This window comes from Rhodnius prolixus, unplaced genomic scaffold (assembly GCF_049639745.1).
Source record: "Rhodnius prolixus isolate KJV_2025 unplaced genomic scaffold, Rpr scaffold_4, whole genome shotgun sequence".
Classification (NCBI taxonomy): Eukaryota; Metazoa; Arthropoda; class Insecta; order Hemiptera; family Reduviidae; genus Rhodnius; species Rhodnius prolixus.
The window spans coordinates 3391608-3418999 of NW_027411614.1; the positions used below are offsets into that span (position 1 = coordinate 3391608).

The 27392-nt window shown below is 33.6% G+C and overlaps 1 protein-coding gene and 1 long non-coding RNA gene across 16 annotated transcripts in view; one reads left to right on the top strand and one right to left on the bottom strand.

The window, feature by feature from the left end:
- LOC141456545 (uncharacterized) lies at positions 1-25673 on the top strand. 2 transcript variants are annotated; one of them, XR_012459853.1, is made up of 5 exons: positions 1-203; positions 1386-1616; positions 3889-4274; positions 11244-11315; positions 23609-25673. It is a non-coding gene; the product is annotated as an uncharacterized lncRNA (long non-coding RNA). The 2 variants fall into 2 exon arrangements; XR_012459852.1 differs by lacking the exon at positions 23609-25673 and having other exon boundaries at positions 11244-11418.
- Positions 1-27392, bottom strand: part of by (focal adhesion protein tensin) — a 572440-nt gene that overhangs the window by 236788 nt on the left and 308260 nt on the right. The window lies entirely within an intron of this gene.

The window sequence follows — 27392 nt, forward strand, 5'->3', positions numbered from 1 at the left end:
ATACGTAAAATCTATTATCATAATTATAAAAAATAATTGAGTAACCAAACATAAAAAAATTAATATTAACTAAGATAACAGCTTTTATTGGTTATTTCAGTTTGCGTATTTAAGAAAAAAAATTATGAAAATATCACCTAATCAATGTTAAGTTTGGAATTTAAAAAAAAAGAAAAAAGAGAAACCTATTTTAGCGACCCATAGTAAGAATTTAAGCTATTTTTCTCTATCTTGGCAAAAACAAATAAAAAGTAAAATGTAGAAGTGATTGGCAGGTCTATTTGCGGGAGGTGACCATTAATCTCTGTATTTTTTTTTTTTTTTAAGAGAAAAGAGATCAGCTTCTATAATTCTGAAAACATACTTCTAAGAATAGGGTTGTAAATGTTTATTCAATACATGCTGACCCAAATAGAACACAGAATCATCTCAATGGTAGCTGATTAAAGAATTGTTTTCCTACTGAATCACTGGGCCAAAAATTAAAAAACAAAAACAAAAAACAGCAATACGCTTAAAGCATGTGCTGTTTTTTTCAGCACGCGAGTACCTAAACACGACAATCTTCTAATTGGATGGGTTGACGTCTCTTCGGACTATAACTCTTGCAGTTCATTCAAATTGTCTCCGCTGACAGATTCTCCTAGGAGAATCACAGTCCAGAACCAATGAAACTCAAGGACACCAACATGTCCAAATGCCTGTGATATATCCTTGGATCTTGATAACCAATCCTAATCACTACTACTTAAAAATTCAAGCTCTTCACCGACCTGGAGAAAATCAATAAAAAGCTACACGATCTGTACTGCTCGGAAGCAGTCACTTAGGATATTTTAATGAAATTAAGCATTACATGTAATAAAGGAAGGTGATTCGCTCACAATAACATCAATTGTTTTTGTAGTAAACTTTGCACAAACTGTGTAGCCTTGGACATGCCATAAAATTGGTATAACTTTTAGTTAAACAGGCTAGCTGGTCTAGTTCCGCAAATGATTACTTTTGCGAAAGTTTTCTTGTACCTGAAGCCTAAAAGAATGGAGACTTCTCTCCTAATTCCCTAACTTTTAGCCTCCTCCCCGAGAAAAAAAAAATAACTAAAACGCTTCTAGCCCACCTTCTAGGAATAAAAGACCCTAGTGCTGCCCTGTTCTGTAAGAGAATTTTATGCAAAACACTTCTTTCAAATGTGCTGATCACACTTATCTATGCAAGGATACTAACTTAACGCCCTTCCTATTTTCTGTAAGAAAATGATTGGTCACCCAAGCATCCTAAAACTCGAACCTCTCTCGTTGTTGGAACTGAAAATCTGTAACCGAAAGCTCCAATTTAGCAAATTTTGTCCACTTTCTTGTTAACTTGTTCCCCTACATGTCTAGGTACATCTGAAGAAGTTCATGTTACTCTCTGAACGAGACTAAAGGCGAACAAACCTAAAGTAAAAACTAGTTCGTATAAATTGAAATCAATAAAGCCTGAATAAGAATTTAAAATTTATGTAAATAAATAGACATTTCTAATACGGCAACAAAACTTGAAATTCATGTGCTTTTGTCTACGACCAACCTCAATCTTGGAAGAAAACAATTTAACATTCAATATCTAAAGAGGTGATTTAATCAATCGATCGCAATTTAGAAAGATATGTTTATAAAAGTTTATAACTGTTTTTTTTTTCTATTGCAGCAAACTATTGCAAATAGAATTGACTTTCAATTATAATTTATTATAGATTTGCATTAAAATTAACTTAGGTCTATATAGCTAATTGTGTCATAAAATAGAAGACACTTCAAAACAGCTGTACCGTGTGTATGTGGTGGGTGATACGAGACGCGTCTGGAGGAAGAGACGTTAATGACGGACAAACTTGAAAAAAGGAAGAGATGCTGGGACAAGTATGGTTCTAGCGCCACACAAGAGACGCATTTACGTCTATATAATATGAGTGTTCTGTTCAGGATATTATGATCTATGTACGGGAGGGAAGGAGATTACAGCTAGTGTCGTAAAAACGATGGTTACGGGCTAAGGCACTTTAAGAAAAGGTTTATGACTTGAACGGGCGATACAGGACGCCCTTTTAACAAGGGGCTCTTAGTAAAAACGCCGCTTCTTCTACAAAACAGCTCAGATTTTCTTCGGCTACGCGTCGTAATCGGCAAAATTTGTAAATGTTAAAACAAAAAAATTGTCACGAATTTTTCTCTTATTTACAAGTTACTTTTTATAATTCTATTTTCACATTACATTAATACTTTTTGTTCAGATATTGCGATTTTACTTAAAGACTTCACACCTTGAATTATAATTTGAAATTTAGACAAGAGTTTCTAAGGCGTTTCAGATAAATGAATTCTAACAAGTACGGGAAATGAAACCACCAAAAAAGAAATAACCTCAAAAATCTAGTACCTATTTAAAAATTTTACTAGTTGTTACCTGGCAATTGAAACAGTACTTGTTATAATTGTCAAAAGTTCCGCCATGGATGTGTGCTTTAGTTCCGAGATTCCCCAAGTTCAAGATAGCGGACATTTCATTTCCAACATCACAGCAGTGACAATGAACGTCAGTGACACTGAAATGACACTTCTTTATTGGGCTGGGAATCGTATTGCCGAGCCAATTATTTAAGGAAAATTGAATGGGGAAGAAGTGGAAGGTCATCTGTTAGCTGCCAATGAGACGCAGATAGATACAGGGCGAAGATTATCTAGTATTTCAATTCTGTGACTTCTTTTCCTGTTTCATTTTTTTAGGAGCAAGATGAAACCTGGATTCATGTTCACAACTTCGATTGGTTACAATACGTCGGGAATCTATGTGAGGTTAAACCTTCTTCAGGTTATAATCAGATGTATGCAGTTAACCGCTGCCATCTAATCTCGATTAAGATCTTTTATAAGATTGAATTAATCTGGATGTGTTTTTATAATTAATTGAATGTAGGATCATTGACTGAGTTAATGATTTCTTTTTAGTTTTTCCTTTGCCAACAATTCAAGATTTGGGAAATGGATATATCGTTACTCAAAAAGCAGACCGAGATAATCAATGCGGGGAGTCACGGAGATTCACTGACCTCTCCTTAAATCAGGAGGCTTAAGTCAAATAGGAGCTGGAGGATACAAGAAAGTCGCTGATCGTATCTGTTCCGACCACAACTACATATGAACTAGATAATAGACGAAGTATTGGGACTAATAGCAGACGCTCTTATTAAATCCACTCCAATTGATTAGGGAGGATACAGACCAATTAAAGTCCTACAAGCTCTAAAAAGAGTAACAACTCCTCGGAGGGCCTAAAACTTCAGCGAATATAGTGTGCCTCACGGAATATTGAATGTGACGCTACATTTACTGCGGAGTAAGGAAGTCATCGAAAAAAATTCTTACATCAGTAAACATATTAATGACTAGAATGTTTTAAATAAAAAAATAGATGACTTTTAAAAAAGAGAATGGTCAGTGGAATATTACTTCCTTTTTCTCAAAGCGCTTTGCCAAAAAATTACGAAGCACGTAGAAAGATAATGTGGAGAATTAGTTTTAACACGTACTACCACTTTAAGACGTAAACAATTTTGCATTAAAAACCGTAATAATGGTATACCTAAGTGTTGATCTAGATTTCCAACTTTTTTTAAAAATGAAATTATAACCGACTTTAATGATATACTAAATTATCCCACGGTCATCTAGTCTGTAATCAACTCAAGCTTAATCGATAAACGTTATTATGATATAATGATAACTCAAACATTTAAATTACATGCATTCGCCTCAACATCTTTAGACATCACTGATGTTAATAACTTTTTTTTAGTATCGAATTAAATATCGATATCAAATTTATTTTAGCAATTTTTTTTTTTAGAACTTTTATTGAATATAGGGTACATTAAAAGGGTGTTCTCGCTTGTGCCGTCCTTTCTGGTACTACAATTTAGAAGTGACTATGAAAGGAAAGGAGTGATTAGAATGGATTGTTGGAGGAGGTGAATCTACTAAAAAGTTTACGGGTAGAATGAAGAAAGGCACAGAGAGGTTGGCGAGAAATAGAATACGAGAGATATAGTTGACATGGTTTTCGATGAAAATCTCTGAAGGATGCTCGCCTGCAGATGTCCAGAAATGAATAGGGAACCAAGATCCATGGCAAAGACCTAGGATGAAGTTTGGACGCTTAGAGTGAGAGAGTCCAGGAGAAGCAGGGAGCTTTGAACAAAGGTTTTTTTTAAACCCAAACGGTATCCCGGAACGGTGAGAAATTGCCTTATAAATTTAGCTAGGTTATATTATCCTAAAAAGATATTTAGATCTAGATTTAGTGCGAAACTGCTTTACAGACTTCTTGGACGACGCTCCAAATTACCCATTGAACTCAAAACGCTTAATATACAACACTATTCTCAAACCTATATGGACTTAATGACTACGAGCTGTGGGGTTCAGCCAAACCTACAAACATACGGACAGTACAAACATTTCAGTCAAAACTACTTCGACAGATAGCTGACGTTCCTTTCTACGGTGACTAACCTCACTCTTCACAACGACCTCAACATTCCCTTCATAGACCAACTCGCCAAGACTAAATACCAAAAATTCTATACTGCTCTCTCGACTAGCTCTAATCCTCTTGTACTGTCTTTCACTTCCTCTGACATCCCTAATACTCTTCTGAATCGCCAGTGGCCCTGCGACTTCCTTGAGGTCTGAAAGCCTAAACGCCATTATTCTCCTATCTCTCCTCTCTCCTCCTCGTATTCTCCTCCTCACATTCTCCTCTCTCCTATAGAGAGTGCTACCGCTGGGTAGCTTCTCTCCTCCTGCTCTCCTCCCGCACCAGTTCATCACTGTCTCCATATTTACTTATTGTATACAATGTATGCAGATTGTAAATCACAAAATAATTTTAAAAAACAGAAAGATCTAGTCATTTAGAAACGGTATTTGTTTTATATTGCTGGAATCTCACAATGTGGGAGGAGACCATATTAGCCACTAATGGAGATCGATATCAAAATTCAAAAATAAAATCCAATATTTATTACCTTGACATAGAGCCACCATTACCGCACTTAGTAAAGTTATAGCTGATAACACGCACAGAGATTTATCATCGGACAATTTGTCCCTTCAGAGGGGGAAAAAAATAAAATTACGCTAAACTATAATCAATATTTCTAATCGATAAGAAAGAGAGAAGCTAGTTAGTTGGATCGTTGGAAACGCCCTTATTTGTTTTCATTTTTAAATAATTAAATTAAACTTGGGTGTTTAACAACATTGTTAACATTCTAACGTTACAATGTAAATTGTTAACCAATTAAATTAATGGTTAGGTTGTTATCTTAAGATTTATTGTTTAAATATGTAAATATATAAAGCGGGAGAATTATTTGAAAATAAATATATATCTTTTAAGTAAATAGTAAATATATTCCTTTAGCGGGCAGCCCAATACAGTTCCACTATCTTAAACGCAGAGTTAAAAATAGTACACTAAAGCTCCAGTACTGGAGAATCAAATGGGAAGGGGAGGAGGAGGCAGTGGATCCCTTTATATACAGGACATCACATCTATGCTTTCTAGGGCATTCACACTGTTATTAAAAAAAACTAAACAAATTAAAAAAAAAAAAATCTTTTACAGAACCGTTAAAACTCTTTCACAGTATTTTAGCAATAACGGAATTTTAAAAATATAAAAATTCTTTTAAAGATAAAAAAAAAAAATCTTTTACAGAACCGTTAAAACTCTTTCACAGTATTTTAGCAATAACGGAATTTTAAAAATATAAAAATTCTTTTAAAGATAAAAAAAAAAAATCTTTTACAGAACCGTTAAAACTCTTTCACAGTATTTTAGCAATAACGGAATTTTAAAAATATAAAAATTCTTTTAAAGATAAAAAAAAAAAATCTTTTACAGAACCGTTAAAACTCTTTCACAGTATTTTAGCAATAACGGAATTTTAAAAATATAAAAATTCTTTTAAAGATAAAAAAAAAAAATCTTTTACAGAACCGTTAAAACTCTTTCACAGTATTTTAGCAATAACGGAATTTTAAAAATATAAAAATTCTTTTAAAGATAAAAAAAAAAAATCTTTTACAGAACCGTTAAAACTCTTTCACAGTATTTTAGCAATAACGGAATTTTAAAAATATAAAAATTCTTTTAAAGATAAAAAAAAAAAATCTTTTACAGAACCGTTAAAACTCTTTCACAGTATTTTAGCAATAACGGAATTTTAAAAATATAAAAATTCTTTTAAAGATAAAAAAAAAAAATCTTTTACAGAACCGTTAAAACTCTTTCACAGTATTTTAGCAATAACGGAATTTTAAAAATATAAAAATTCTTTTAAAGATAAAAAAAAAAAATCTTTTACAGAACCGTTAAAACTCTTTCACAGTATTTTAGCAATAACGGAATTTTAAAAATATAAAAATTCTTTTAAAGATAAAAAAAAAAAATCTTTTACAGAACCGTTAAAACTCTTTCACAGTATTTTAGCAATAACGGAATTTTAAAAATATAAAAATTCTTTTAAAGATAAAAAAAAAAAATCTTTTACAGAACCGTTAAAACTCTTTCACAGTATTTTAGCAATAACGGAATTTTAAAAATATAAAAATTCTTTTAAAGATAAAAAAAAAAAATCTTTTACAGAACCGTTAAAACTCTTTCACAGTATTTTAGCAATAACGGAATTTTAAAAATATAAAAATTCTTTTAAAGATAAAAAAAAAAAATCTTTTACAGAACCGTTAAAACTCTTTCACAGTATTTTAGCAATAACGGAATTTTAAAAATATAAAAATTCTTTTAAAGATAAAAAAAAAAAATCTTTTACAGAACCGTTAAAACTCTTTCACAGTATTTTAGCAATAACGGAATTTTAAAAATATAAAAATTCTTTTAAAGATAAAAAAAAAAAATCTTTTACAGAACCGTTAAAACTCTTTCACAGTATTTTAGCAATAACGGAATTTTAAAAATATAAAAATTCTTTTAAAGATAAAAAAAAAAAATCTTTTACAGAACCGTTAAAACTCTTTCACAGTATTTTAGCAATAACGGAATTTTAAAAATATAAAAATTCTTTTAAAGATAAAAAAAAAAAATCTTTTACAGAACCGTTAAAACTCTTTCACAGTATTTTAGCAATAACGGAATTTTAAAAATATAAAAATTCTTTTAAAGATAAAAAAAAAAAATCTTTTACAGAACCGTTAAAACTCTTTCACAGTATTTTAGCAATAACGGAATTTTAAAAATATAAAAATTCTTTTAAAGATAAAAAAAAAAAATCTTTTACAGAACCGTTAAAACTCTTTCACAGTATTTTAGCAATAACGGAATTTTAAAAATATAAAAATTCTTTTAAAGATAAAAAAAAAAAATCTTTTACAGAACCGTTAAAACTCTTTCACAGTATTTTAGCAATAACGGAATTTTAAAAATATAAAAATTCTTTTAAAGATAAAAAAAAAAAATCTTTTACAGAACCGTTAAAACTCTTTCACAGTATTTTAGCAATAACGGAATTTTAAAAATATAAAAATTCTTTTAAAGATAAAAAAAAAAAATCTTTTACAGAACCGTTAAAACTCTTTCACAGTATTTTAGCAATAACGGAATTTTAAAAATATAAAAATTCTTTTAAAGATAAAAAAAAAAAATCTTTTACAGAACCGTTAAAACTCTTTCACAGTATTTTAGCAATAACGGAATTTTAAAAATATAAAAATTCTTTTAAAGATAAAAAAAAAAAATCTTTTACAGAACCGTTAAAACTCTTTCACAGTATTTTAGCAATAACGGAATTTTAAAAATATAAAAATTCTTTTAAAGATAAAAAAAAAAAATCTTTTACAGAACCGTTAAAACTCTTTCACAGTATTTTAGCAATAACGGAATTTTAAAAATATAAAAATTCTTTTAAAGATAAAAAAAAAAAATCTTTTACAGAACCGTTAAAACTCTTTCACAGTATTTTAGCAATAACGGAATTTTAAAAATATAAAAATTCTTTTAAAGATAAAAAAAAAAAATCTTTTACAGAACCGTTAAAACTCTTTCACAGTATTTTAGCAATAACGGAATTTTAAAAATATAAAAATTCTTTTAAAGATAAAAAAAAAAAATCTTTTACAGAACCGTTAAAACTCTTTCACAGTATTTTAGCAATAACGGAATTTTAAAAATATAAAAATTCTTTTAAAGATAAAAAAAAAAAATCTTTTACAGAACCGTTAAAACTCTTTCACAGTATTTTAGCAATAACGGAATTTTAAAAATATAAAAATTCTTTTAAAGATAAAAAAAAAAAATCTTTTACAGAACCGTTAAAACTCTTTCACAGTATTTTAGCAATAACGGAATTTTAAAAATATAAAAATTCTTTTAAAGATAAAAAAAAAAAATCTTTTACAGAACCGTTAAAACTCTTTCACAGTATTTTAGCAATAACGGAATTTTAAAAATATAAAAATTCTTTTAAAGATAAAAAAAAAAAATCTTTTACAGAACCGTTAAAACTCTTTCACAGTATTTTAGCAATAACGGAATTTTAAAAATATAAAAATTCTTTTAAAGATAAAAAAAAAAAATCTTTTACAGAACCGTTAAAACTCTTTCACAGTATTTTAGCAATAACGGAATTTTAAAAATATAAAAATTCTTTTAAAGATAAAAAAAAAAAATCTTTTACAGAACCGTTAAAACTCTTTCACAGTATTTTAGCAATAACGGAATTTTAAAAATATAAAAATTCTTTTAAAGATAAAAAAAAAAACTGCTAATAACTTTCAGTATCGATATTATAGCGCTAAAAGTTGCCTATAAATTCAAGAGATAACAATATTCCTGTTAATCGAAAAAACTGTTAATCGAAAGTGTTCGAGTCATTGCTTTTAAAAGATTTTTTTTTTTTTTAATTTAATGAATACTTATGATTTATTTTTTCTAATTTTGATTGCTTTAAAGTTTATATTTGTTTTTGTAAAATGCTGATTTGGAACATAAAAAATTTTCTTTCTAAAAAGGAAGAAAATCTTTAAAATAATGTTCTATAAGGAGTTACGACTAAAGATAAATCAAATAATGAATATTTCATTCGACTATGTCCGGCAAAAAATTCTTCACAATTTTGACTCGAAGACTTTTTCGCCTTAATGTCCCTAGATAATTATCCTTCGAACTCTTTCTGGGAAAGACTTGTCCATTCGTTCTAGCAAAATAGTTGTTGCCAGCCTTCGAATAGTTGGTCACATGAGTCTCATCTTTTTCATCCCCAACATCAATATGCCTTCGCATCTGCAGTTAATACATAATTAAAAATCATCGTTTGTTTGTTAAAATGAGAACAGAGCTTTCAGAACATTGGCCGAATATCTGTTCAATATTATCTGTGTGGTTATCCCAATCAGCTGGCAATATCCGTTTTCGTGGGACTTCCCATTAAGAGTACCTGACTATTGGAACCTGCTACTAAAGCAGGGTAGATTAGATTAGATTAGACTAGGGCGGCCTCAGGGCCTACGCCACTGCGACCCCTTTGGGTCTATTGTGGCTCCACTAACTTTAAAGCTCACCCTCCAGACTTGTCCTTTTAATTAGACTCTTAATGCTGGAGAGTGACTCTTGGGTAAAGCTCACAGGCCTTGGTTTTTCCTCCCCGAGAAATAACATCCTTAGCCACACGAGCCCCTCACACTGACACAACACGTGTAGTGCCGTTTCCTTCTCTTCCTGACAGAACCTACAGAGGCTATCATCTGCCAGGCCCATGCGATGCATGTGTTTTCTGAGTCTGCAGAAAGCAGGGTAAGTAGGATATAATATATATAATCGAGGCACTGGAGTTGTATCTGGCATCCGGGAGGGTTATTACTAAATGCTAGCTTCCATTCCCCCTCCCCAACAGTCTGGGTGGGTGGTTTTACCTGGGATGAAGGAATGTGCACCTAAACTATTAAACCCTCCTCTCCTACTCACAAACTTCCTAATGGAGCCACCTTTGGAATATGTGGAAATGGCGTTGCGAGGTGGGGTTTAAAACACTAAAAGGGGTGATTACTCCTGAGATTATAGGACTCCCATCTTTCCTTCTAGACTTCCCTGGAGTGCCTGGTTTTCTAAATTTAGGAAAGCCATTCTCAGAGTATCGTATGAGGCGTTAAAGGCACCAGGAAGGAGCTATTCCTAACATCTAGCTCTCAACCACCGGAGAAAGGAATCAATTGTTGGATGGAATGAATATCCTGTACCTAGAATTTTGATTTGGGCTCTGTCTACGTCATAAATCTGTGGAGGGCTTAGCACGAAATGGGGTTAGCGCAAACTGGGAATAGTTATCACCGTTTTTCCCTAGAGAGCCTGGATGATTTGTCAGCACTGCTTTTAGAGAAAATCATCGCCCTACTTTCTAAATTAAAATTATCAAATAACGAACTTAGTTGACCCAATTCCAATTCTTATAGTTAGACTTGCTTAATACCTAAAGACTTGATTAAAACATTGGAAATACAAGACTGTTTTTTTTTTGTTTTTTTTGAAGCAAAGAAATACCCAATCACGGCTATTGAGTCAAAACGTGATTCACAGTTTTAGTTCGTTGACGAAACAAATTCTTTCAAACTACTTATAATTCGTCGTCGAAAGGTCATCAGAAAATAAAGTCTAGAGGAATAAAACTAACCGCAAAGCTGTGGTCATCATTCGTATGCAAAGGGTTAAAATTAAGATCTACTAATTGAATTAATGTTATTATCAGCTTTTATAGGTCTTATTTGACCATTTCCTGCAAATGAATGATGACATTTAATTCTATCTAAAAATGATGAAGCTTCTTATACAGTTTTATACAAACAAATTTGACATTAAAGGAAATATATTTGTCTGGTCACAGTCATGCAATAAATTCTCCTTGAAAAAAATATCTTTATTATTAAAATGAGGGTTTATCGATCAAATCTAAGGAAACCCACAATTCAGACTATTACAACTTGTCTCATTCCAATATAATTTACAATTCTTTATGCAATAAGTAAAGTAAATAACAATTTAAAGTTTATTTTAAAACAAAATTCAATTTCATTTTAAATTAATTTTAAATCCATTCCAATCAATAGTTGATAGTTCTGCGAATCTATTGAATGTAATTATTTATGTAAATAAAAAAAAAAACAAAAACAAATAACTATTTTCTTTTCCAGAAAAACATCATAATGTGCGCTGCTGAGTTAGCTACTCCCACAATATCACCTAGGCAATCATATTATCCAAGGGTAAGCCATGACCGAATAGAATTCTTTAAATTAATCATTTAGTTACTATTTTCTAATTTTATTTTGTTCACTACATTTGCTAGAGTTGACAATAAACTTCATTGAAGATCTTGAAGGAAGTATTTCAATTTCTAAAATACTCTTAAAAAGAGTAAACAAAAGTATTTCTGATGCTAGTAAATTTTAATTTTAACTTCTTTCAAATGGTATTTACTGAATCCTATGATAAAATCCAAAAGCGATTATATTTTATTTAATTATTTTTAACCATTTAAAAATGTGTACACGAGAATATGTAACGTGAATATATGATTTTACATTGGGCGTATAGTTAAAGGTGAAGTCTGAATCATCAGGATTTATGATGCAATTTAAAGTCAACTTTAACTGTTGATGACTTCATCAACATGTTAATGAAGAATGTACTGCAATGAAATTTTAATTTTTAAGGACTGCACAATAAAAAAAGCTCACCTGCATTTTTTTTTTAAACATTGGACATCAAATAAAAAGTTTTAACATCTTTACATTTACGATTATTTAAATATTAATGATCTATTAAATGATCTATTAATGAAATTTAAATATAAATGATCACGTTATTATTACACGTGCCAGAACCAAGAGTAATTAAAGGCTGAACAAGTAAACACTACTTGACGTAATTTAGACGTGAATAGCAAGCTACAATATTATGGCATCAACGTTAAGTAAACACATATGGCTCTTAAATAAATATGGATTTAATTTAAACGTAAGCCCTAGAAATGTATGTAGCCCCTTATTACAGTAAATTCGCTAACATGTACTGGAATGTACTTTGGGGCTTACCATACAACAATCGGCCATTTCACTACTAACAATGAAATGGAGAGGATGTCCACAGAATTCATGATAAAATTTATTATCAGACACGGTATTGGGGGAGACGAGGAAGAGGTCCATGAATAAAGCAGTATGTTTTAGAAAAGGTAGCAGGGCCAGAAATGGGAAAGGGTAAATATAGTTGGGTATTTGTAATAATTGTATTAATCAAAATACTAGAAGTTACAGTTAGGCTAACTAATTCTGAATACATTGTGAGTTTCTCTCTTATTGGGTTAAATTTAAACTCTAAAACAGAATTTAGAATTAAATTGGATTAAATTTTTGGAAATTAAAATTTTCCCTAGAATAAGAACAAGGGAGAGGAAGAATTAATTAGAAATTGGCATGTGTAGAAGCAAGTATTTCCGTCTAACTGAAAAAAAGGGTGACTTTTTCTTAATTTTACATTTACGGAATTGCTCACTTACAGGAAAAAACGTTTTCCTTTCGTAGAAATGGCCTAATCGAATTTTCTTTGGAAAATGTTTCAAATAAAAGTTGCTGCTAACCTTGAGTACTATGATTGCACGTAGTTTAAAGAGCTATTTAAAAATGTATATACTCGTACATACATAAATATAATGAAAAAATATTCAGTGAAGTGGTTCGAGAGATTTTGTTCGCTACGATGCTGAGAGATCCCCCGGTGGACCCAATCTCAAGTTTATAGACATTTTGTTCTCTTTTGTGAGATACGAGAAAAAAAAAAATACCGACAAAGTAATATGAACTTGGATACAGTGGTCGGAAGTTCAGAATTTTGGGTCGAACAATCAGTGGGTGCGGAGCTTGAATAGCGTAGTATTACCCGAATATATTCGGGAAATATAGATAATTTATTTTATTAATACTCGTAAAAGGAATAGGCCGGAAACCCCTTAGAACGGTGGGGTAATATTAATTTGGCGCCCAACGTGGGGCTCGACTTAACTTGGTCCGACTTAACTTGGCTTGGTTTAACTGAACGTGTACTTAATTTTTATTCATATTGGCTTTCATCTGAAGTTCTCAGTGGTTTTAGAAATATTTCTACCTTAATTTTAGAATTTTGGAAAATTAATTGAGGAAAATTTATCAAGGAAAAAAAAAGAGAAAGGCAGAAAAGGGAATAGTAAAACGAATAGATAAAGAACAAATATTAATAATAAGAAAAGGAAACAAACAAAAACAGGAAGTAGAAAAAAATTACTGAGGGATTTTTTTTGTTTTGTTTAAAGACTTAGGCTTAGTAGTTATTATAGGGTACTACATTGTTTGTGTTCCGTCTGGCGACTTTTTAAGTAGATTTAACACTTACTATTGTTATTGTGTACATATTTATCCTTTATTTTAATTTTGTAAATACGAAATTCTTAAGTTAATATCTCTATTTAAGAAATTAGTTAGTTAAAGTATTCATACTATTCTTTTTTGGTTTGTGTAATTCTTTTTGATTATTATCCTCATGTACAGGAATATTTTAAAACTTTCATTAACTTTAGGAAGTCAACACGAGTTTAAGTATTACTCATTTTTAATTTATGTCACACTGAATTCTTTTTAATCTGTGAACAGTTGATTGTATTATTGGTCTCCCTACTGTCTGTCAAATTTCTTTCCAGTTTCCAGCATCATGGATATTTATAGGTTACTGAAGGATGAACTTTCCTATGAACTATTCATTAGAGATCAGCCAACGGAAGGATGCGTCCAGGATCTACGCAGACGACTTTCTAAGGCACTTAGCGACAAGGTCCCTGTTTTGGAAAGATGTTTCGCAGCCTTAGAGGTTGAAGAAGAGCTGAATATTTGCGAAACAAAATGGGATTCAATTCAGAGTCAGCTGGAAGTAGCTGAGTTAACCGAAACTAATGAAATAAAACGTTTCCGCACTCGATTAATCCACTTAAAAGATCGCTTATGGAGAATTGCCACGAAAGATGACAACGAGAAGCGTCGTCAGGAGCTTTTGTCCAGGGTCAAGAATTCGCTAAAGGAATTAGAGAATGCAACCGCTACAGTTCCACAACCCATAAAAGAGGAGGGAGCTGTTAGTCAACAAGACAGACCCGTTCTCGAGGTCGGCAACCATATAGGAAATTCTCCGGAAGTTCGCCAACCTACAGAACGTGATATAAGACTGTACAAATGGAATCTTACCTTCTCTGGTGACGATCAGTCTCCATCATTATGTTCATTTTTAGCTCAAGTAGAAGATAGGCAGATGTCGAGAGGAATAACCAAGGAGGAATTATTTAGATCAGCCAGCGAACTCTTCAGGGGTACTGCTCTTGTCTGGTACCGGACAAAGAGAAATTCATTCAAGACATGGGATGACTTAGTTTCGCACCTCCGGAAGGCATTCCTCGATGTGGATTACGACCATCAGTTAATGGAAGAGATTTATCGCCGTACCCAGGGTCCGTTAGAAAGTCCAACAACTTACATCGCCAAGATGCAAGGATTATTTTCCTGCCTGTCGACAGAGATGTCGGAGGAAAACAAACTGGCAATTATAGCGAGAAATGTCAAGAAAGAGTACCGTGGTCTACTACCACTAACTACCTACACAACAGTTGATGAACTGGAAGCAGTTCTTAGTAAGTTGGAAATAGGAGCAACAATGGCCTCAAGATACCGCGAACCTCCTGTGAAAGGTGCTCTAGAACCTGATCTGGCTTATCGAGGAGGTCACCAGAAGAATTTAAAGACTAATCCAATAGCTTGTTCATCCAGCTTGGATTCTAATACATCTAAGACAACTTCTTATTACGCTTCTAAGGTGAAGTGTTGGAATTGTCAGAAACCTGGCCATGTACACCGGATGTGCCGCAGCAGTAAGAAGACATTCTGCGTTGGATGTGGACAGCAAGGCATTTTAAAGGAGAAGTGCTCAAGATGTACACCCAGACAGGGAAACGACCAGGGTGGTCGAGCTTAAGTGGACAAGGCTCGATCCACTCACCAGTGTCCACACGAAATAAAGAGTGGAGAGAATGGCTACAAGTAGTACAACAGTTTATGCAGGCCAAGATTCCAGCCCGTGCTCTTCTTCAAACGGCAGAAACTATTGATGGAAGACCACATGTTATGGTTTCTCTATTGGGAATTAATTTTACCGGATTACTAGACTCAGGAGCCAGTAGATCAATGATTGGAAGCCAAGGATGGAGGAAACTCGAAAAATTAGAGTTACCACTTAGACCTGAACCGCACCTGAAGGTAACCATTGCGAATGGCGCTCCATGCAAAATTCAAGGATCGGTGGAAATTCCAGTCACTTTGGAAGGAAATGTGAAGATTATTAATTTTTTAGTTGTGCCATCCCTAGTAAGTGACATCATTTTAGGCATCGACTTTTGGAAGGAGATGAGCATTGTGCCGAATGTACAAAATCATACTTGGACTTTTGGAGCTAAGTCAGGAAATACACATGAACTATTGATCTCTGCAGCACTAGTTGAACGATCAAACCTTTCTCTTGACCAGAAAGCTCAACTTGAAAATATTTTAGATTACTGGAAGGAGGTGATTCCACAGAAGCTAGAAGGAACTAATCTGGTGGAACATTTCATTGATACGGGCGACAATCGACCGATTAAACAACGTTATTACCCAGTTTCCCCAGCAATGCAAACGATAATCGATGAAGAGCTGGAGCGAATGATTCAAGAAGGAGTTATCGAAAGATCATCTAGTCCTTGGTCATCGCCAGTTGTCATGGTGAAAAAGCCCGAGGGAAAGTACCGTTTTTGCGTCGATTATAGAAAATTAAATGCAGTGACAAAAAGAGACGCTTACCCTTTACCATATGTAACCCAGATTCTGGACAGATTGAGAGATGCTAAGTATCTGACTTCCTTAGATTTAAAATCAGCTTATTGGCAGATTAAAGTAGCGGAAAAGGATCGAGAAAAGACTGCCTTTACCGTGCCAGGACGAGGATTGTATCAATTTGTGCGCATGCCATTCGGCCTACATAATGCACCAGCCACCTGGCAGAGGTTCATTGACACCATCTTAGGGCCAGAACTTGAGCCGAAGGTATTTGTATACTTAGACGATGTAGTTATAGTGACACAGGATTTTGATACCCATATTCAAACACTGGAACAAGTTTTAACCAAGATCCGAGATGCGGGACTTACCATAAATTGGGAAAAGGCACAGGTTTGCCGAGCAAAACTATCCTATTTGGGATATATAGTTGATGAAGATGGACTACATGTGGATCCACAGAAGGTGGAATCCATATTGCAGTTTCCGCCACCCAAGACAGTAAAACAAATGCGACGTTTTCTAGGCTTGGCTAGTTGGTATAGAAGGTTTGTTCCTCATTTCGCTTCAGTGAGTGCTCCCTTATCAGAACTCCTAAAGAAGAAGAAGAAATGGTGTTGGGGAGAAGATCAAGATAAGGCCTTCAAGGAATTAAAAGAAGTTCTTGTGTCCGCACCTATTCTTATGTGCCCAGACTTCAGACGACCGTTTGTGCTTCAAACCGATGCTTCGTCGACGGGCATTGGGGCAATATTATCTCAAATTTATGACGAGGGCGAGAAACCCATCGCCTATGCGAGTAGGAGTCTCACAAAGAATGAGCGTAACTTCTCAACAACCGAACAGGAATGTCTAGCGGTCCTCTGGGCCATAGAGAAGTTCAGGCCTTACTTAGAAGGAGCAGAATTTACAGTACTCACAGACCACCACTCTCTCATTTGGTTGAAGAATTTAAAAGATCCGCAAGGACGTCTTGCCAGATGGGCATTAAAAATGCAACAATATAGCTTCAACATACAACATCGACCTGGTAAAGACAACGCAGCAGCAGATGCACTGTCACGTACCAACGAAGACATGCTAGCCAGTATTCAGATTTCCTTCACTGATGTGGATGATTGGTACATGAAGATGGTAAGGAAGGTAACAAAGAACGCTGCAAGTTACCCAAGCTGGAAGGTTGAGCAAGGCATGAAATTGTATAAACGGGTCAGAGATTCAAGAGAGCAAGTGTTAGGTGACGAATGTAGATGGAAATTGGTGGTACCGAAGTCTCAAAGAAAGGATATTCTAACAGAATTTCATGACAGTCCCCTTTCAGGACATCTAGGTGGTTTCAAGACACTACACCGCATTAAGGAGTACTATTATTGGCCAGGCATGGCAGCGGACGTAGCTCGATACGTAGCGCGTTGTTCGATCTGCCTCCAAAATAAACCATCGCAACAAGCTAAAGCAGGTCTTATGGGACACCAGAAGATAGTGACACAACCCTGGCAGTTGATATCCATAGATCTGATGGGACCTTTACCCTCTTCCTCAAAGCAGAATAAATATTTATTAGTAGTAGTTGACTACTTTTCTAAATACAGTATATTGCTACCGATGAGACAAGCAACAGCTAAAGGTGTCAGCAACTTGGTGGAAGAGCATGTATTGTTGAAGTTTGGAGCCCCTCAGGTAGTTGTCTGCGATAATGGAACGCAATTTAAAAGCAAGGAATTTCAAGATCTAATGGAACAGTACGGATGCACCTTGTGGTATACGGCTGCTTACCACCCACAAGCAAATCCGACGGAAAGAGCTAATCGAGTGATCAAGACCATGATCTCTTGTTACATAAACGATAACCACAGGCATTGGGACAAAAACCTAGCAAAGATCGGGTTTGCATTACAAACCGCCGTTCACGAAGCTACTGGAGTTACCCCTGCTTTTTTGAACTTCGGTAGAGAACTCAAGAGGAACGGAAAAGATTACCCAGACACCCTTGGTAATGACGGTGAACATCAAGTTCCTGATATTTCGAGAGAAAGCCGCAAGGAACAGCTACAAAAACTTCCTCTTTTATACGAAGAAGTGCGAGATCGACTTGCGAGAGCGTATGAGAAGGGCCAAAAGACCTACAACCTTCGGAGACGGCCGGTGAAGTATCGACGTGGTGACATCGTCTGGAAGAAAAATTTCGCTCAGTCCGATGCGAGTCAACATTACACCCGCAAACTTGCACCAAGATTTGTGCAATGTAAAGTGAGACGAATGCTGTCTGATGTTATTGCTGAATTGGAGGACTTGGACGGAAGAAACTTAGGGACTTGGCATGTGCAAGATCTGAAACCGAATCCTTCGAGTCCCTAATATCTATTGTACCTTCCAAACCCTTAGATCCTCTCGGCGGGACGTTCCGTCCTGGAGGTAAGGGGGGGAATATTACCCGAATATATTCGGGAAATATAGATAATTTATTTTATTAATTCTCGTAAAAGGAATAGGCCGGAAACCCCTTAGAACGGTGGGGTAATAGTAGTTTTAAAAATACAAAAAGGAAGCCGAAATGCGACAGTTCTAGACCTTCTCTGAGCCGACACGTTATGTCCTCCTTATATTTTGTAAATACTATCTTAATAAAGTGTGTGTGTGTTTTTTTTTTTTTATAATAATTAGCTTTGACAATTTTTGTATGCTATTTGGAGCTGATAATTCCCTCATTGTACTACACAATTAATACAATCACATTGATATAATTCCTTACATTGTAACACTCCACTCTGAGAAAAATAAAAACCAAATTTCGTCACACCCATATATTTTATTATAGGCGACCCTAGATACGAGGGTCGTTTGAAAAGTCCGTGCAAAGTCAGAGAGATAGCACTACTGGCGCGTATCGAGGTTATGTTTAGTTAGTAGTAGTATCTCTTGGAAGAACACACACCAAGTTTCAGCCAGATCGGTCTATTTCTTTGTGTTTGGCATTCGTTTGAATCGAGGAAGTCGAGTGATTTTCAAAAAACGGACGAAAAAGAATTTCGTGTGTTTATTAAACACTACTTTATGAAAGGCAAAACGCCTCAGGAGACTAAAGAGAAGCTTGATAAACATTATGGTGACTCTGCACCTTCGATTAGAACAGTTTATAAGTGGTTTCAAAATTTTCGGAGTGGCCATATGGGCACAAGTGACGCTGAACGTTCTGGACGCCCTGTTGAGGTTACTACTCCAGAAATCATTGATAAAATCCATGATATGGTGATGGATGACAGAAGAGTGAAGGTGCGTGAGATTGCTAGTGCTGTGGGCATCTCGAATGAACGGGTACATAATATTTTGCATCAACATTTGGACATGACAAAGCTATCCGCAAGATGGGTGCCGCGATTGCTCACGCTTGACCAAAAACGAAATCGTGTGAAGTGTTGCAAGGACGGTTTGCAGCTGTTCCAGAAGAATCCGCAGGACTTTAAGCGTCGTTTCGTCACTGTGGATGAAACATGGATACATCACTACACTCCTGAGACCAAAGAACAATCTAAACAATGGGTTACCAAGGGGGAATCTGCGCCAAAAAAGGCGAAGACTGTTCCTTCGGCCGGAAAGATTATGGCGACTGTCTTTTGGGATTCGCAAGGAATAATCCTCATCGACTATCTGGAAAAGGGTAAAACTATTACAGGTGCATATTATTCATCGTTATTGGACCGTTTGAAAACCGAGCTGCAAGAAAAACGCCCACGATTGGCCCACAAAAAAGTCCTTTTCCATCCCGACAACGCACCAGCTCACACCTCAGCAGTTGTGGTCGCAAAATTAATGGAAATAGGGTTCCAACTCGTTTCACATTCCCCCTATTCTCCAGACTTGGCTCCCTCGGACTACTATTTGTTCCCCAATATGAAGAAAAGGCTGGCGGGAAAAAGATTTTATTCAAACGAGGAGGTGATTGCAGAAACGAATGGCTATTTTTCAGACTTGGACAAATCCTATTGTTCGGAAGGGATCAACAAACTAGAGCAGCGTTGGACGAAGTGTATAAGCCTAAAAGGAGACTATGTTGAAAAATAAAAAAGGTTTATCCCCAAAAATTAAGTAGTTTTTATTTTTGCACGGACTTTTCAAACGACCCTCGTACATCGTTGATACTTTTAGAAGAAATTTATTCAGAGATTCTTGTAAGATAAAAATACATTTTTATAACACCAATATGGAGGAAAAAGGATTCATTTCTTGAAAAATAATCAATAATCATGACTTTATTCACATTTACTGACTGGGAAATTATCTTGGGAAACACAAATTTAGAAATTCAATTTAGAAAAATTTAGAGATGAATTTAATGCAGTAGTACAGGAAATACAATTTTAAAACGCCTTTAAATTAGTATGTAGAAAAAAATAAAATAAAAACAATAAAGCGGCTGAATGTAAAATGATGCAAAAATATAAGATGTTCAATAACGTAAAGCTATTTTGCCATAATAAATTATATGTCCTCTAATCGTGAAGATATCTCTTACTATAAACATATAAAAACTTTTTTTGTAGCTTCGCCACACCCATAAATTGCCCTTAAGGAACGTAATAATTTTTATGGAGTCATAAAACCTAGAAGAAAAAAAGGTTGATTTAAAGACTGGACGATTGAATCCTCCATAGAAATAAAGCGTATTAATTTATATCCTAACATTGGCCATTTAGAAAAAGGCTGAATTACAATGAAAGAAAATCGAGTCAAAAATAAGAAAAAAAAAATGTAATTACGAGTATTTCTTACAAAGAAGAATGTAAAATAGTTTTACGCTACCGTTCCCTTTAAATGCTTAAATCCGGTGAGGCGCGTCTCCTTAAGTGAACTGAGCCCCTTCTCTAGAAAAATATTCAAGTGATATCTCCTAAGACTTTTCTTGTAATGCAATTTCAACCCTTCTTCAGAGATTTTTGTTCAGTTACTTTCAATGGCGTGTTATTTCAAGGAGGGAGAACCCATAAAATGAAAGAAGCTACTCGGGGTATGCTCTAAAAAATGGGGGATATTTGGCGCACTCACCCTTTAAACGAAAATATTCCTAAAATTTATCAAAAGAACAAGTTAAAGTTAAAATAATTGGAGAAGTGATCTTAGCGAGATTTTTTAAAAGAAAGATTCGATTGATTTTTCATTGATGGTAACTAATAGCTAGGAATAAAAGCTACAAAATTTGTGATTCTCAATACTTTCATAATCGATAAAAGTTTTAAATGTGGTGAATTTGATGATCAAATAGTAAGAAAATAGAATTTTAAATTTATCTCCAATAACTATTTGGAGCTTTGATACTGATTTTAAAGTAATCTAATAGGGACAATCTATTTGTTCTATCTATAAAAACTAAAGTTTTCCAAAAATTTAGCACTTAGAAGTTACTACAAGCTTAAATTACTATACAGGGTGTTCAGCATAAGACTACGGTAACTTCGGCAGGCGATTCTGGACATCATTTACAACAAAAAATTCCATATAAACTATGGCTCGATTCGGCTCCGTTTTATAGATATTTTTAATTTTATGTTTTTTCAAAGTGTTACTACTGTTGTCTATATTTCTCAAACCATTAAAGCTACAGCTATTTTAATAAGCTCATTAGAAAGAAGGTTAAATTTCCTTTTAAATAAGCTAATTTGTATTCCAAAATAATAATATTAAGTATTTTACTATGTGGCCCAAACATAAGAAATAGCAAGTTTCTAATTTTTTCCAAAAACTTTGACTTCATTTTTCTCAAAAACATTTCATATGAAAAAACCGTGCACTATTCAGGAAAAACATCTTCATACGATCACCTTTCAAACGGTATACAATAATTGGGGTTATGTTAAAAATTGACGCAGAAATCTGCGATTAATTGCAAAAAAGTAGGCCTCAAAACAGCGTCGGCATTATGAAAGGAATTCACCTACCATAAGAATATTATAACTGATCAGAATCATCAAATCCAGTACGATTTTTTGCAAACGTGTAATTTAATAAGCGTTCGGAACACCCTATCAGGAAAACATCTAGAATATTCCCGCCTAGCTTCTCCACTATTCCCATCTACGAAACCGTAGATGTATAACATATCGCGATATTCAATATTCGAATACGTTGGCATAATGATAGCAAAATGACAACTAAATATCTAATAAAACGTAGACTTTAAACTATCTTTTCTTCTTCTTGTATTTATTTGTTTTTATAAGCCGTATTAGGATAAAACATATCAGTTTTTAACTTGGAGATTAGAGCGATAAGTAAGTTCTCGGCTTATTCATTAGCTCTTCAGTATCTGTTAATTCCAAAAGTTTATTGAGTAGTTCAAAATGATGATTTATTCACATTATTTGGCATATTTCTTTAATTAACTAAAGAATAACACACAGATCTAAACTCGTTAATCGAAAATCCTTTCTTCTGAAATTGGTACCTAACACTCATTTAACATCATATTCATTTTTCTTCTTTATATTTTATTTTATTATTTAGAATGTAAATTTTATATTTTTGAATATAGTTCATAAATTAATTAATTATTAAATTACACGTTTGCAAAAAATCGTACTGGATTTGATGATTCTGATCAGTTATATTCTTATGGTAGGTGAATTCCTTTCACAATGTCAACGCTGTTTTGAGGCCTACTTTTTTGCAATTAATAACAGATTTCTGCGTCAATTTTTAACATAACCCCAATTATTGTATACCGTTCGAAAGGTGATCGTATGTAGATGTTTTTCCTGAATAGTGCACGGTTTTTTCATATGAAATGTTTTTGAGAAAAATGAAGTCAAAGTTTTTGGAAAAAATTAGAAACTTGCTATTTCTTATGTTTGGGTCACAAAGTAAAATACTTAATATTATTATTTTGGAATACAAATTAGCTTATTTAAAAGGAAATTTAACCTTCTTTCTAATGAGCTTATTAAAATAGCTGTGGCTTTAATAGTTAGTGAAATATAGACAACGTTTTGCTAAAAAGTAGTAACACTTTGAAAAAACATAAAATTAAAAATATCTATAAAACGGAGCCGAATCGAGCAATAGTTTATATGGAATTTTTTGTTGCAAATGATGTCCAGAATCGCCTGCCGAAGTTACCGTAGTCTTATGCTGAACACCCTGTATAGGAGAATTGCCAGATGGGAAAAACGTTGACCAGTAGATGAAAATTCAGTGAAAATACTGAAATGGAAATAATCTAGTTCATGTACATATGTGTGTGCGCGCGCGCACATGGGTGACAAAATTTATAATTGTGTAGATATAAAAAGGTGTTTCGATAACAAGAAAGATAACAAACATATGGGTTCAAAACGTTATGGGTAAATACATAGACTAAAAATATTTACATGACCCGAATATATTAACATTTATTTACACGTTATTTAAAGATGTAATTAACATTTGTGTTTTGTCAACTGATACAACGAACTATTTAATTTAAAAAAAAAAAAACTTATTTGTTAGGTCTGTACTGTAAATTAATTTAAGTGAAATGTTATCTTATACAGAAATTTTGTTTCGTAATTTCTGTTAATGTACATACTTTCTTGAGTCATTTTATGGGATGCAAAGTGTTGTAAATGAAGCAATATTTGCCTGTCTGTTTTGAATGTTAAGATAAGAAATATTTAGGTATTATTCTTTTTTGTCCGTAGGAAGTCACCACAAGCCGAACACATGAAATCATTCTGGCTCTACTACCATAAAATAAACAGCAATAAAAGATGAATTCTAAGTCAAAAAATTCTAACCTGAGAATAACCTTGAGTGCAAACATCATTAAGCTTTCAACCATCATTCTGAACAATGAGAGTCTATTCTTCATCTATCTCATAAATCCTCACAAGTAGTAGTCTGAATAAAGCTACAGAAATTTATCTCGAGATTGCGTAGAAGTTCATCCCATAAAGAAGAAACTTGAGAGAAGCTAAAGCCATTGGACAGTCATGTATTTAAGACAAGTTAACAGCAAGTTCAGGCCTGATTAAAGGGAGAAAAATTGCTGGCCAACCAAATGTACTTTATTTACCGAATACAGCAAATAGAGTGTAAGCACCTACCTCGGTACTTTGTGACGATATGAACCAATAAGGAGGAAGGCAGATGCAGCAATACAGCCAAGAAAGCCTTGGAAAAATAAGCATATAATCGGATTAATTCAAGGAAAAAAAGCTCATTATTAGCTAATTGCGTAACTTTACGAAGGCATTAACCCCAAAACAAGACCGGGAAACCACTCATACAAACTCTAGATTTCTTGAAGGTTCACCTTTAGACATGCAGCGCATGATCCTGCCCAACGGAAAGCTTTTGTACGATGACAGAAAGAAGAAACACGTCTTTTCTCAGTGCAAAGTACGGCTGAATAGTTTTAACAACCAAAATTAGTGCTTTAACCTGCGTTTATATCTTAATCGCTGCCAATTCTTAATACTATAGCCCGCTGACTAATGAGAAGTCATGATATTCATCACCTGGAACGTCATAAAATCTAAGTGACAAGAACTTGATGGTAAGCTCCTTCCAATGTTAATAAAAAGAGTAAAGGATTACTATGATATTGTGTCACTTAGAACACAGATAACTGAAGAGACCAACGATAGGCAGTAATAGACAAGTTCAAAACCTTCCTTCTAAACCAGTAAATACTCTACATTAAGAGAAAAACAGAGGAAAATATGCCTTGATTGTTAATTAATAATAATTAAGTTAATAAAAGGAAAATAACCAAGCGAAGAAAAGAAAAGCAACGTTGTTTTTATTTTACCTTAAGCTACTTAAAAATACAAAATAAAAATGAAAATATTTATCTCTTGCATTTTCCTCTAGAGAGATATTTTTTCCAAACTCGACACACTTTTTTTTTATAGCCTTTTTATTACAAAGTCATAAAATTCTCTCCTTGAAAAATCATTAAGAAAGAGGGGCCGCCTCCCATTAAAGTGGAAATTAAAATGTGTATAAAAAAAAACAATAATAAAAATGAAAAAGCATTATTTTTCTAAATTCCGGTTATACAAAATAAAAACTATCACCTAGCAGTAATTAATAGTTTTAGAAAACTACTGTAGCTGCTTCGGTTTTTAAGTCTTTGTAGTTGTCCCATAACTGACTAAAGAGGTAACATTATAATTTCGTAATATAATATTTACAGTCAAATATAACACGCGTAAATGTTTGTAATTATTACAAATAATAGAGTTTTAAAAAGAGAAACATTACTAACGAGGGAAGACGTACTTCAGAAATCTCACACGATTCTATCTAACATAATGCTTAATGGTTTTCCAAATTGACAAATTTTCTACTCATGCTTAAAAACTTAATTAACATATTTATTAGTTACGCTGATCTAAAAAGTCACTTCCGGTCGGCAATTTGGTTAGAAAGAATTTTGGACTTAACAACAGTACCAAGAAACAAGATATCAAGTTCTGAGCCCCTAAGCTACTTCTCATTTTCAAGCACGGACAACTAACTATTGGGGGATACCTTTAAACCTTGCAAATAGTAAGAGGTTTCTCATACCAGTACTGTTAAAAGGTCGGCCACAATAAGCCTCTTTTGCCTGCTGCAGTCTCTTAGATACAGGATCCGCCCCATTTTCTTAACATATTTCCTGTCATACAGAAATACCTAACATACCTAACTTGTTTATCGGAAATTCCCCAGTATTTGACCACTCACACACACGGGCTCCTGAGAACCTAAGATTCCTGATCTCTGAGACTATTCCCTATTTTTTTTTTTTTTTTTTTTTTTGCGCATCAACAGCTGAGGTCATTAGCGCCCGGAGCTTTTTCCAGTGCACTGCCGGCCTCCGGACAGTGTTCTCTCGTTACAGACAACACTGTCCATCACCGGACAGTGAGCTGTAAGAAGCTCCTAGGAAGAGAAAATCTAAGGGTCAGCTGCTGGATTCGAACCCGGGACCTCCGCGTGGGAGTCCAGTATGCTAACCTCATAGCTAATCCCTTCCCTATTATTCCCTATTATCCCAATTCTTGCAGATACACCTTCCTCAGCCCCACTGGTCGCAACTAAAACACCAGTGTTCTAATAATACTTTTTCTAGTGAATTGCAGAGCCGAACAAGTGATCATAGGAATTGGATCCATAGGTCTCATCCATATGTTAAAATTAGATTACCTTAATTTGTAATCTAGTTGTAAATCCTAAAAACTATAATAGAGAAAGAAAATTATAATTTGTTAATTTAATATTTTATTTGGCTAGAACTAATATGCAATATGTAAATTCATTATTACTACTTTGATAATTACTGTGCTTATCTAATTTCAAACTAGTTGAATTTTTTTTTAAACATGCTATCTGTGACAGCAGGTAGGTTATGTAATTAGAGAAAGTAAACCACCGTCGCACAGGTGGCGCTTTGACATCTTACAAAATAAATGATGACTGATACCATAAAATATAAACGACTTCACGAGTATTAATTTCTGAGATTTTATTCTTTACTATGTCGGTTCTTAATTTCTGATCAGTTTCTATAGAATATACTACAATATTATAACAGACTAAAAATTACTACCACAGACTATCTAATCTAATACTCCACTTAAGGACAAGTTAGACTTATAACCACTATAATGATGCTGGACTAAGAAACCCAGCAATAACCAGATCTACCGAAGTTTTCGACAAAGTAGTTCAATACAACAGATTTGGAATTAGCGACTTCATTGGCATATTAATTACAATCATTCACACTCAAGTTTCACTTAAGTTTCGAAACCTACTTGTCTTTATGTCAATATTTTTTTACTTTCAAAAAAAACTTCAGAAAACTGAAAATCTGACAAAGGATAAAACAAACACAGAACAATCTTGGATGATGACCATAAATGTAAAGCTACACATCTATTATAAATATATATTCATGATGCAACTGCTAAAATAAGTGTTTAGATATTGTACGCTTTCGAATTCGCTAAATAAAGAATAAATGTTCCGAATTAGAACAGTTATGTGAACTATGTATATGTAATCTCTATAATTACCAGCAAATATATACTCTACTTGCCAATGAAGATATGTACCATATGTTCTTATTCTGTACTCAAAATAACTTCAAAAATAAGTTTTTATAGTGATGTACTATAAACTCTCCCAACAAAACATCAACATTATGCTCCGAAATCAGATACAACCAGATTACATTAATGACCATCCGTTTTTGCGAAATTATTATCTTCTCTTATGAACGACTCTTATCAATCAACAACTAACTTTGGGTGGTGATGTTTTTAATTTAGGTGTTGTTTCTATTAATTCAGCTGTCTATTATTTGTATAACTATGAATATCTTCAACTTTAATGCCAACAATAATTAATCTTCTACCCAATTTTAACCAATTACTTCTATTGAGTTTTATAATATTTTTATGTTTTTTTTTAAGCAAGGAAACTTGCTTTTAT